The sequence below is a fragment of the Monodelphis domestica genome, chromosome 2 (genome assembly GCF_027887165.1).
Source record: "Monodelphis domestica isolate mMonDom1 chromosome 2, mMonDom1.pri, whole genome shotgun sequence".
NCBI lineage: Eukaryota > Metazoa > Chordata > Mammalia > Didelphimorphia > Didelphidae > Monodelphis > Monodelphis domestica.
In genome coordinates, this window is record NC_077228.1 from 294,582,093 (window position 1) to 294,596,102 (window position 14,010).

The window sequence follows — 14,010 nt, forward strand, 5'->3', positions numbered from 1 at the left end:
AGGTTTCTGCCTTTTGGTGATACCAGCTGAAAAGAGGAATCTTTTGAACTGGCTGCTGGAAGCTAGAACAGAGGACTGAGGACCCACTTCTCCACTGGATCTGTTTTGGACAGTTTTCATCTGAAGATCCTGGCCAATTTAATTGGACTCCACTTGTGAGATTTGGTTATTGGGGAAACTTGTTGTTTTAGCTTAGATAAGATAGTTTAAGATAGATTTATAGAAATTAGGGTTTAATATTAATTGTAATAATTCTCCTAACCCCTTTTCCTTCCTCCCTTTCCCAAACAATAAACCTGATTTTTATGTTTCCTTCTTGTTCATTCCCCTACCAAATGCCACTATTACAGTATGCTGAGAATCTATCTCACTACTTTCAATATAAGAGGTACTTTATGAATGTTTAAGTTAAAAATCACAAAATAGATGACATTTAGTCACTCAACCATTTCCTCATTAAATGCCTACTGTGTTTCAGGTACTGACCTGGGCACTACATTTAGGCATTATGTTAAATTCTTCATATATACAGATAGAAATCTGGCCTGGTAGGATCCATGAGTAAAGAAAACCCATCCTTCATTATTGATAAATGTCTGCTCATTTAGTGGAAGAAAGTTAAAAGAAAAATATGTGACATAAAGGTAAGAATATATGTGCTCAGAAATTCTGGAATTTTAGATTGGATACTGTTTCTCCTTAGGCAAACATTTCAGGAAATACCTTGCAGAGATCAAACGGGCAAAGAAAAAGCTGATACAAGTAACTCAAAGAACAATAAAGCAATATGTGAGCACATATGATGACTGAATGAATATCTAGTTTCCTTTGAACTAGAAAGGTTCCTTGCGCCTTTGAACTAGAGAAATAATGAAGTCCCCTGGTTGATTCACTAAGCCAATTTTGTGAATTATAAAGCAAAAGAAGAGGAGGAGGAGGAAGAGAAGGAAAAGATGGAGAGATCTTTTAAATGGGTACTTTTTATCTTATTTTCACATTAGTGATTTTATTCATTTTTGGTTAAGACAGATGATTTCATTGGTATATAGAATTACCCTAGAGAAAATTCCTTTTACCAGTATAATGTGGAACTGGCTTTTAAACTTATATTTTTGAACAATTACCATGGGCACTGAGAGTTGAAGTGACTTGTTCAGGGTGCAACCACCAGCAAGTGTCATAGGCAAGGCTTGAACTCAGGTTTTCCTAACTCTAAGAATGGTCCTTCATCTACCATTTAATGTTTTCAATATTCACATATTCTTTATTGACAAGCAATGAATGTATTAACCACTAAGAAATGGTAAATGGAAATTGCTATTGTCTTTAGAAAACTGTGCTAGAACAAACAAAAATAGCAACAACAAAAATTCTATAGAACACTTTTTGCAACAAATGTCTTTCCTTTTTACTTCCATTTGGGAGGAAGAATTTCTGAAATTCAGTTAATGTGCAGGCTGGAAAACACTCCAATTATTTGTCTATTAGTCTTTAAGAATTACAAATGATTATCTGCCTTCTATTTTTATGAGTGTTTAAAGATACACAGAAAATGTTATACAGTGGGTAGAGTTTTGGATTTGAAATTAGAATGACAGGGTTTCAATCCATGTACTTACATTAACTGCATAGATATGGCAAGTCACTTTCTCTGTCCTTTCTTTCATCTGTAAAATGGTGATCATAATATTACCTCTTCTATTTACTCACAGGTTTCTTATAAATCTCAAATGAGAAAATACCAGTAGCTATTTAGAGACTAAACGAACATTATTATTACTTGGTTTTGAAATTATTTAAGACTTCCTTTATGAAAAGAATGCTATTCAGTATGAAAATCATGAATGTGGAACCATATTTTATACAATGAGGCATCAGGATTTTGCACTACTGAGGTACTTGCCAGGATTTCAAAACACTTAAGACATAGAAAATATTTTAAAGATTTCTTTTTTCAAATATTTCCTATTTTATTTTTTGGTTTACATGAATATTTTTTTTAATTTTGAGTTCCAAATATCTCCCTTTCTCCTTCACTTGCCCCTTCCCCAAAAGTAAGATAATTATATGTAGATTATGAAATTATGGAAAATACATTTCCATAATGGTCATGCTGTATAAGAAAACATACAACCATCCTTTACCTCACTATAAATAGAAAATAAAATAAAGTATGCCTCAAACTTCTTTGACTCCATCAATTCTTTCTTTTAGAGTTGGTTAGCATTTATTATTATATAGCCCTGGGAAATGTCTTAGAACACTGTATTGATCAGAATAGTAAAGTCATTCACAGTTGATCATTGTAAAATATTGTTAATGTGGACAGTGTTCTCCTGGTTCTTTTCACTTCATTTTTCTTCAGTTAACATAAATAATCCCAGGTTTTTTTTTTTTCTGAAATGATGCTGCTCATTGTCTTTTACAGCGCTATATAATCCATCACAATTATATATCACAACTTGTGCAGCCATTTTCCAGTTGATTGGCATACCCCCAGTGGTAATTTGTTTTGTTTTGTTTTCTCAGTTAATCAGATAGGTATGAGGTGCTGCCTCCAACTATTTTTTTTTCTTAATTTGCATCTATCTAAACAATAGTAATTTTGAGAATTTCCCCCTATAATTATAAAAACCTTTGATTTCTTCTTCTGAAAACTGCCTGTTTATATTCTGTGGTCATTTATGAACTGAGAAAATGACTCATATTCTTATAAATTTGATTCAGTTCTCACATAATAGAGAAATGAGAACTTTGTTAAAGAAACTTACTGTAAATATTTTCCCCAATTGACTGCCATACTGCTATTTTTTACTACATTGATTTTGTTTACATGAAACCTTTTTAAAAATTTAATGTAATCGAAAATGAATAATATGGAAATAGTGATACTACATGTATAACAAAGTGGAATTTCTTGTCAGCTACGGGGGGGGAGAAGAGTGAAGGAAGAGAATATGAGTCGTGGAAACATGGAAAATATGTTAAATAAATTAAAAATGATATATTATGTATAATATATGTGATAAAATATATTATAAATATATAAAATAATTATATGAATATATAAATATATATATATATGTGTGTGTGTGTGTGTATTGTGTGACCCTGGAGATAATAACTTAATCCTATTTGCCTCACTTTCCTTATTTCATAAAATGAGCTATAAAAGGAAGTGGCAAAGCACTTCAGTATCTTTGGCAAGAAAACCCCAAATGGAGTCACCAAAAGTTATGCTTGACTCAAATGAATAACAGCTAAAATGTTTGCTATCTCTGGCATGTAAAAATTTATACTTTATCAATAGATTTAACAGGTAAAATTTTCCATGCTCTCCTAATTTATATTTATATTTTTTTCTAAATCATGTATTCATTTAAACTTTATCTTCATATGTGGTTTGAGCCTTTGGTCTTTAACTAGTTTCTATAAAATTAATTTTTAGTTTTTCTAGCATTTTGTTAAATATTGAGTTCTTGTAACAAAAGCTTTCATCTTCTGTTCATCAAACACTAGATTACTATGGTCATTGACACTATTGATATCTGTAATATGATATTTTCTCTTTTTAAAACTTTACAATTTAAAGTTATTATTTTTTCATTAGGATAGTTTCTAGTTTTATTAGTTTATTGGTTCAATATTTGTGTGTGTAGTGAATGACTTGAACATAAAGAAAGAAACTATAAGTAAATTAGGTGAACACAGAATAATATACCTGTCAAATCTTTGGGAAAGGGAAGACTTTAAGACCAAGCAAGATTACAAAATGAAAAATAAATAATTTTGATTACATTAAATTAAAAAGGTTTTTTACAAATAAAACCGATGCAATCAAAATTAGATGGGAAGCAACAAATTGAGAAACAATGTTTATAACCAAAACCTCTCAAATTTATAAGAAGCTAAATCAATTGTACAAAAAATCAAGCCATTCCCCAATTGATAAATGGGCAAGGGACATGAATAGGCAATTTTCACATAAAAACATCAAAATTATTAATAAAAACATGAAAAAGTGTTCTAAATATCTTATAATCAGAGAAAGGAAAATCAAAACAACTCTGAAGTATCACCTCATATCTAGCAGATTGGCTAAAATGACAGGAAAGGAAACTAATAAATTTTGAAGGGAATTTGGGGGGGAAATGGGATATAAATGCATTGCTGGTGGAATTGTGAATTGATCCTACCATTCTGGAAGGCAATTTAGAACTATGACCAAAGGGCACTTAAAGACTGTCTGCCCTTTGATCGAGTCATAGCACTGCTGGGTTTGTACCTAAAAGAGATAATAAGGAAAAAGACTTGTACAAGAATATTCATAACTGTACTGTTTGTCGTGGCAAAAAATTGGAAAATGAAGAGATGTCCTTCCATTGGGGAATGGCTGAACAAATTGTGGTATATGCTGGTGATGGATTATTGTGCTCAAAGGAATAATAAACTGGAGGAATTCCATGTGAACTGGAAAGACCTCCAGGAATTGGTGCAGAATGAAAGGAGCAGAAGCAAGAGAAAATTGTATACAGAGACTGATAAATTGTGGTAAAATTGGATGTAGTGGACTTCTCTACTAGTAGCAATGCAATGATCCAGGACATTTATAAGGAATTTTTGAGAAAGAATGCTATCCACACCCAGAGGAAAAACTGTGGGAAAAGAAACAGAAGAAAAACAACTTTTTGATCACATATGTCAATGGGGATATGACTGGAGATGTAGACTCTAAAAAAATCACCCTAGTGCAAATATTAATACTATGGAAATAGGTCTTGATCAATGACATATGTTAAACCCAGTGGAATTGGGCATCAGATATGGGAGGAGGTTAGTGGTAGGGGAGGAAAAGAACATGAGTCTTTTAACCATGGAAAAATATTCTAAACCATCTAATTAAATAAAATTTTCAAAAAATAAAGAGGCTCATGAGCATAAAATATTTTTGTGTGTATACCTACTATTTTTAATCACTATTTTGATTTTCAGGATTCCTAATTTGGTGTTAATTGGGTATTTTTTCTGTTTACCCTGATTACCCCTGATTAATTAATGTTTTTTTCCTATTTTGTTGATATAAGTGTTTAGGGATATTAACTTTCCCCTAAATATGGCTTTCACTGCATTCCATAAATTTTGTTGTAATGTATCATTGTTGTCATTTTTTATTGAAATGATTATCATTTGTATTATTTGTTCTTTGGCCCATACATTCTTTAGCATTAGATTTGCAATAAATTGTTATTCTGTTCCCATATCCCTTTACTGAATGTAATTTTTATTGCATCATCATTTACAAAGAATGAATTTAATATTTCTGATTTTCTACATTTGGTTGTGAGGTTTTTATGTCCTAATAAATGGTCAATGTTTTTAAAGTTACATGTACAACTGAAGAAAGATATATTACTTTCTATTTCCATTCATTTTTCCTCAGTGGTTTATCATATTTAACTTTGCTAAAAATTCCATTTATCTCCTTAATTTGTTTTTTTTTAATTTTATGATTAGATTTTTCTAATTCTGAGGGAAGAAAGGTGAGACTCCTCACTAGTATAATTTGGCAGTCTTTTTCCCACCTATAATTCATTTAACTTTTCCTTTAAGAATTTGGATGCTATGGCATTTGGTGCATATATGTTTGATATTGCTTTACTAATAGGGCAGCTAGATGGTACAGTGTTGTTCCTGGAGTCAGAAAGACTCATCTTCCTGAGTTCAAATCTTATGAGACACTGACTAGTTGTGTGACTGTGGGCAAGTTATTAATCTTGTTGCCTCAACTTATTTATCTATAAAATAATCTGGAGAAAGAAATGGTTTAGTATCTTTACCAAAAAAACTTCAAATAGGGTCATGAAGTCACACATGACTAAAATGACTGAATACCAACAATGATAAAATTGTGATAAGCTCATTTTCTGATACCTTTTATCAATATGTAATTTCCCTTATTTATATTAATTACCTCTATTTTTGTCTTTGCTTTGTTTGAAATAATAATTGTTATCCCTGCCTAATTCTTTCCTCCACTAAAGTATAATAGATTCTGTTTTAGTCTCTTATTTTTACTCTGTGTTGTCTCTCTGTTTCAAGTTTTTTGTCTTATAAACAATATATTGTTAGATTCTGGATTTTAATTCATTCTGGAATTCATTTCTCTTTTAAGGATGAGTTCATATTATTCACATTCACAGTTATAATTATTGAACATGTTATTTCTCTACATCTTATTTTTTTCTGTTTATCCCTTTTTTATCTCTCCTTTAACTCTGTCCTGCCTCAAAAGTTTGACTTGGTTTTGACCATTGTCTCTCTTAATCTTCCCTCCCTTCTATCAGTCCCTTCTTTCCCTGATTCCATTCCCTAACTACTTCCATTCCCTAACTACTTAATTGTAGAGTAAGATATATTTCTATGCACAATTGAGAGTGTATATTATTCGCTCTTTGAGCTAATTCCAAATAGAGTAAGGTTCAAGCATTGCTTTGCATGCCCCTAGTTTCCCCTCCACTGTCAAAGCTCTTCTTTGCACACTGGTTTTATGTGAGATAATTTCCCTTTATTGCTTTCTTCCCCCTCCAATACTCGTTCATTCCTCCTTATCACACCTTAATTTTATTTTTTAAAATCATCCCAACATACTCAACTCATATCTATGTCCTCTTTCTATACAGAATCATTATAATAGCCCAATAATCCTATAATTTTTTGGAGTTATCAATAACTTCCCAAAGTGGAATTTAAAGTATAACTTTATTGAATTCCTTATGATTTATCTCTTTATGCTTCTCTTTAGTTAACTATTTGAAAGTCCTATTATCTATTCAATTCTGGTCTTAAAAAAATCACAGACTTGTTCAAAGTCCTATATTTCTTTAAATATCTATTTTTCCCTTGAAGAATTATGGATAGTCTAGTTGTAATCCTACCTAAATTATTTTCCTTCCAGAATATCATATCCTAAGTCTCCTGATATAGACGTTACTAAATCTTGGTATCATTACTATGGTTCTGTGAACTTCAAATTGTTTTTCTTTTTCTGATTGCTTGCAATATTTTCTCTTTGACCTGAGACTTCAGGAATTTGCCTATCATATTCCTGAGAGTTTTCACTTGGGGAAGTCTTTTAGAAGGTGATTGGTGAAATTCTTTATATTTTACTCTCATGTTTTAGGATATCACGATATTTTCATTGAGAATTTCTTGAAATCTGATCTCCAGGCTGTTTTTATTTTTAATCATGACTTTCATGTAGTACAATAATTCATCACTTATCTATTCTTGATATATTTTCCAGGTCAAATTTCTCACAATGAAATAATTCACTTTTTTCTTTCTTTTTTTCATTCTTTTGAATTTGTTCGATTGCTTCTTGATGTCTCTTGAAATTATCTTCCATTTGCCCAATTCTAATTTGTAAGGAATTGTTTTCTCAAATGAACTTTTTTATCTCATGTATTTTTTAAACAATTCTACTTTCTAAAGAGTCTTTTCTTTTATGAATTTTTATATTTTTTAAATAGCCTGTTCTTTTCTTTCTGGCTTTTTTTTTACCAAAGTGTTGACTTTCTTTTCATAAATTTTCTTATAGCATTCTCATTTCTTTCTACAATTTTTCTCTACTTCTATTATTTGATTTTTTAAATCTCTTTTGAGCATTTCCCAAGAATTCTTGTTGGAATTGTGCTCATTAATATTTTCCTTTGAGGTTTGTTTCCAGTTTTTGATATTCTTTTCTATTTCTGAATTTATGCCCTGATCTTTCCAGAAGAGTAATTTTATCTTAAGTTATAATATGTCATATATATATATATGTAAACATATATATATATATATATATATATAAAACACTACAGTAATTTTTATGGTCAATTTTTGTTATTCTTTTTGCTCACTTTTCTAGTGTGTGACAGGAGGAAATCCAGAGACTTCTGGATATGCAAAGAGTCTGAAATGGCTGCAAAGATCCCAGATGCAACAGCAGGGGATGGGCAGAGAGATCTTGGAATCTTGAGAAAGGGAATCCAGAAGGAGGCAGTTGGAAACAGAGTCCTTGGCTTTGAGACAACTAGGTAGAAAGTGCAGTCTTTTACTGGGTCCTGATCCACAGAAACTTCTCTTTTCACTGACTCCTGATACCTATCCCTCCCCCAAACCTCCAACAAGTGGACAGATACTGAAAATAGGAACAGTCCACAAGAAGAAATTACAATCTCCTTTCTTGAACTGAGGCTTCTGCTGGGTAGGGCTAAAAGTCAGGGTTCCTCACCTTGAACCCCTCAGGGGCTTGAGGCTTTAAAGCTCAAGTCACCTCAAGTTTGGGAGAAAGGGATTTAAATAGTTAGGGACCACTCCTTCCTCTTTCCTTTGCCTCAACTTACCCCCCTTTCCTCATTCCACCTTTTTTTTTTTATTACCCCAGTAGAATAAACTTGTGATCTTTTATTAATTGGCTGAAGACTGAGTGAGGGACATCTTAAACTGAGCTGAGAGTGAAGTGACTTCTCTTCCCCTAAGAAGAGGAGATTGCTGAACAGCAACAAAGTGATAGAGGGTAATAATCTGGCCAGCAAGGTGAGGGGCCATATTTAAGGATGGTTGAAGGGGAAAACAAACCGACACCCTCCTCCTTCTGGGTCTACCTTAACAACAGAGATACCTCCTTTTCCTGGTCTTTAGGGGGAGAGCACTCTATTTTCCCTCTCTTACACCAGCTTGTTTCTTGATCTTTAACTATTTTATTATACACACACACACACACACACACACACACACACACACACACACACACATACATATATACTATTTATAACTATTTAACTATTTTAAAAAGTTGGGCTTTGCTCTGAGAGTGGAAGGAGGCACTATCCTAAGTTTTACTTTTTGGTCCTGCTGCTTTCAGAGCAAGTTGTCAGGCTAAGGTTTCATTGCTTCCAATGCAGTATGATCTGAGGGATATGTGGTCACCAATCCCCTGGCCTTTGCTCTGGTTTTTACCCAGGAAGGGACATTGTTTCCCTACATATACAAGTTCTGTTGCTCCTATTGGCCACTGAGCTATATAACCAGGTCCCTGCTATCTTGCAGCCATGAGTGCTAGTGTATTTTTCTTCCTTGAAACTGAGATTATGGTCCCTACTCCCTGCTGACCTACTGCCCAGGCACTATATCAGGGACTCTTCCTCTGTGGCCACTTTTTTTCACCCTTGAACTACAATTCCAAACTGTGTCTGGACAATGTAGAAGAATCTGAAGAAAGTTCCAGCAAATGGCTCCTTGTAATCTCTTTCTTAAAAATTGTCCAATCCCCTTACCATCAATGGTGTGAATGCACCCCAAGATCTCATTTCTTCCCAGGGCTATGGCTATACAAACAAATCACTCCCACTCTGTGAATCTCAAGTTTGTTATCATCAAGATTAAGTACACAATTGTACTCTGTGCTCCTTTATATCAATTGCATTTTATGAGTTTGTACCAAGGAAGAAAGTTATGGATCCTGGGTAATCAATTCAGACTTGTAATACACTAAGCTGGGACTTACAAGTATCTACTTAATAAGTGCCCATTTATATAATATCTGCTCAAATATCAAAATCTTTCAGTTCAGAAGATTTGTCAGGCATTAGCAACAACCAAGGTCTGGTCTTAAATAGAAACAGAATAGAACTTTCATTCAGTTCTTCAACAGGTTTGGTTTTGTTTTTTAATAACCTACTGAGTGGTATAGGCCTACATGATACAAGTTTAGCAGATGTGGAGAATACCCTCTTCCTCAAAAAGATGTAACTATCCCTGACAGTTCATCAATAAGGAGAAATTTCATCAATTGTATGTAAAAACAATTTTAACATTTATTATTTTTAATTTTGAGTTCCAAATTGTTTCCCTCTTTCTAGCCCTCAATTCCTCATTCCCTTCCCCTCCTCTCCTATCTCTAAGATCATAAGAAATATGATATAGATTTTACATGTGCAACCAGATAATATATTTTTCTATATTAGTCATTTTGTAAGACATCTCAAAAGAAAAAAAGGGAAAAGTAGAATATATGTATTGTTATGCCCTAAGATTCCATTAGTTCTTTCTCTGAAGGAAAATGACATTTTTCATCATGAGTCTCTGGGGTTGTCTTGATTCACTGTTTTGATGAAAATAAATTTGTCATTCACAAATGTTCATTTAAAAATATTTCTTTTACTGGGTGCAATGACCTTTGTAATCCTGTTACTGGAAGCAAAGTTTTGTTCACTTCATGTTGTAAAAATTAAATTAATCTCTAGTAATAGAAATATTATATTTTGTGAGGTTTATTAAGGATTATTAGAAAATCAAGGAATAAAGAAAATACACCAAGTGCCCATGGCTGATTAGCCAATTCAGAATGCCACAGATTAGCTTACTTACTGCACCATTGCAATGGCTGAGTAAGGAGCTGCGAGTGTGAGGCAGAGAGCCAGTTAAATACGCATTGTGATCTAACCCAGGTGGAGACTCAAGTGAGATTACAGGGAATTCTGGGAAATACCAAGGACTTCTGGGGATTGAAGTCTAGGGTTCAAATCTCCATTTTACAATTTTACTTCAGTTCAGGTAAGTCTTTCTAGTTTTTTTTTCTCTGAAATCATCCTGCTTGTCATTCCTTATAGTACAATAGTATTCCATTACAATCATATATTACAACTTGTTTAGCTATTCCCCAATTGATGGGCAACCCTTTGGTTTCCATCATTTTGCTACCACAAAATGAGTTGCAATAAATATTTTTGCACAAATAAATCATTTTCCCTCATTTTAAAAAATTCTTTTGGATACAAACCTATTAATGGTATTGCTGAATCAAGCAATTCTCTATTAAAATGACAATTCCTTTACTAAGAGTAATATCTGAAGTCCCTTACCTATTAATTGGGGTTATTTAGTCATTTTTCTGCTACAGGTGGCATGACAGCATTGTATTTCTTTCTATAGTAAGATTGAAAGGTGAACTTGTGTTTGCTCTCCTGGGATTAATCAGGGAGACTGATAGAATATTAGCCTTTGTGGTTTTTAGCTTGCTCATTTTTATTTAATTAACAGGTAACATTGTTAGATAGTATTCCAATTTTATTTCCAATAAGAACCAAATACAGAGTAACCCTCTCCTCACACTAGTGGTTGTGTACACTGCTCAGTAGCAGAGGAAATGTTGGAGGGGATCCAAAGATCTCTGTGTTTCTGTCACAACTGGAAACTCTTTCTTCCATTTCCCCCAACTCTGCCTCAGTTGTTTCCTTCTGATTTGGCATGTTCAATTTGTTTGTTCAAGGTGTATGGTCCTTCAGATTTATCAAAGCAAACTTTTTCTTAATTCCCAATCCTCTGTATACTCCATCTTTTTCTTGTATCTGGCATACTTCACTGAGATTTAATCTATGTAACTATTCATGATAGAATCAGTAATAAAAGCAAATATATAAGGATAGTTAACTATATCCAATTTTTTCTAAGGTATATATTTTACAGTCAAGGATATTAAATAAGAAATGAATTTATGCAAGAACTGTACATTTGTAGCCTTTACTAGAACCAAGACATCCCCAATTCATCTATAGGCATACTCCAAACACAAGAATTTACAACACATTACAAAATATTGTGATTTAAATTGATTGTATTCATCCCTCTAGGACAAATCAAAGAGGACTAAACAAAACAAAATAAAAAGGTCCACAGTCCTCAATTTTTCTTGATTCATATATTTCAGGACTACTACCTAAATAAGGTAAATCACAACTTGGAATGAACAGAATCCCTCTTATTGGGAGGGAATCTATACTTGGCAGAAGTCATGGGACAGAAATAACCCCTCAAAACTTTTTTTTCAACTTTCATTTTTCTTCCATTCTTAAGAAATGCTTCTAGTTTCTCCTTTCTTACTACAGGCCTTCCAAAGCAGTTGAACCAGCTCTTGCCTATGGCCATTACTCTATTATCAAAGAGATTTGATCAAAAAGCAGAAGCATATATATCCTGGTACCAGTTGTCTTCTTTAATCTGTCCTTGAACCTCCCGGCATCTCTTATTTTCTCTGAGTTCACAGTCTTCTCAGTAGCTTACTCATTTTTGTCTTAACTCCTGTTTTTATCTTTTTGATTTGCTAGTAGGGCAGGCTCTGAAAGAATGAGCATAGTCTGATTTTTCTTTGATTTGTTTTCTAGAGACAAAGACTTTGTAAGTAAAGGCATGTAAAATAAGATGGTTGGAAAAAATAATTTTTAAATACTCATTTCTATTTCTACATCTTCTTATCAACTAACTAAACATATGCCATTTATAAAGGGGGGAAAGCCACTGTATTTATGTGGCTTCAAAATATTTAATTTCATTCCCCCATTTCTAAATCTATTATAATAAATTTTTAGCTCAAAAAAGTATGCATATCATAGGTTCTATAAAGTCAAGAGTAAAAGAAACTACTTAATTTTCCCCTTAATTTGAAGTCACATAGATACCACCTATGCTTCATTCTCCTTTTATTTGTTAATGAAGCACAAGTTTGAAGTCCACAGACTCTAAGAATGTCTAAACAAGTAGCAGTTTGGTAGAACATCTTCCCCTGTCCCCTCATTTTACAAGCACCAAAACTCAGGGACAAGGACAAAATTCTTATTTTAAATTCTTCATATCAGAGAAAATCACAACTCTGAAAAATCAAACTTTGTAAAATGTCTAGTGCCATATAAGAAAAAAGCATATTATTTGATATTAATGATTTTGATGTGGAAAACATCTTTATCATATTACTGAGAAATGGAGTAGTGTTATGAAGAGTGCTCGATTTATGAGCTATCAGTGATGGTGAACCTTTTAAAGACCCTAGAGACCTAGTGCCTAAACTGCAACCCTTATGCCACATGTGAGTCCCACCCACCTTACCCCAGACAGGGTAGGGAGGAAGTATTTTTCTTGAGCTGTTGATGTAGGCAATCCTTGGCAAATCACAACCTCTTTGCACCTCCTTTTCCTTCCCTATAATAAAATAATATTTTGACTCAATAAACTTTAATAATAATTACTTATATTTATAGTATTAGATAGATGAGCTAGTTGAGAGAAGAGGTTGTTTTAAAATTTGATTGGTATTTCCATTGCCTATCCTGGAATATATTTTGGCATATAAAACATTTTAAAAGCTTGCTGGTTAGTTATCAATTAATAAACCTTATTAAACCCTTTGTTCCAGATACTATGTGGTAAGTACTGGTTATCTCATTTGGATATAATAAATAACCATAGGATCCCAAATTTAAGTTTCCCCATTTTTAGTTGAGGAAATTGAGGTTTACAGAGGAGGAGTTACCCTCTCCTGGTCACAGAACTCCAAAGTTTTAGAGATAGGATTTGGATTTAGGTTTTTTGCATTTCCAGATTTAGTATTTTCAAGCTAAGTAACAAGCATTTATGAAGTGCTTTAGTATGTGTCAGACTTTGCAGTAAATATTTAAGCTACAAAAGAAAGTTACTTTATTTGATAAACCAAACTGCCTCTTTTTAAAGGTCCATTCTATCTCTAAATCTTATGACCAATAGAGTGGGGAGGGCAGTACAGTGGGAAGAGCCCTAACTTTAGAGTCAGTGTGATGATTCCATGACCAAGTTCTTACTTATCTGTGTTACCTTGGGCCACTTTCCTAAATAGATATCAGTTCACTCATCTGTAAAATGAGATCTGTAGACAAAATGGCCTCTTAAGTCCCTCTCAGGTCTAAATTTGTGATTCTCTATTTTATTCTATATTAAAATCAAATAGGACTATTGTCCAGGCTTTTAATCTCTCCCTCTCAAATCTTTGCTCTCATGTCCCTCGTGCCAGGAACACACTTTTCCTCATCTTTAACAAATTAAAATCCCTTTACTCTTTACATATCCAATTCAGATTTTACTTTTACAATAAACCTTTCCCAGATCATTCAGAGAGAAATGACCTCTGCCTCTTCCAAATTTTCAAGCACTCAATAGCTA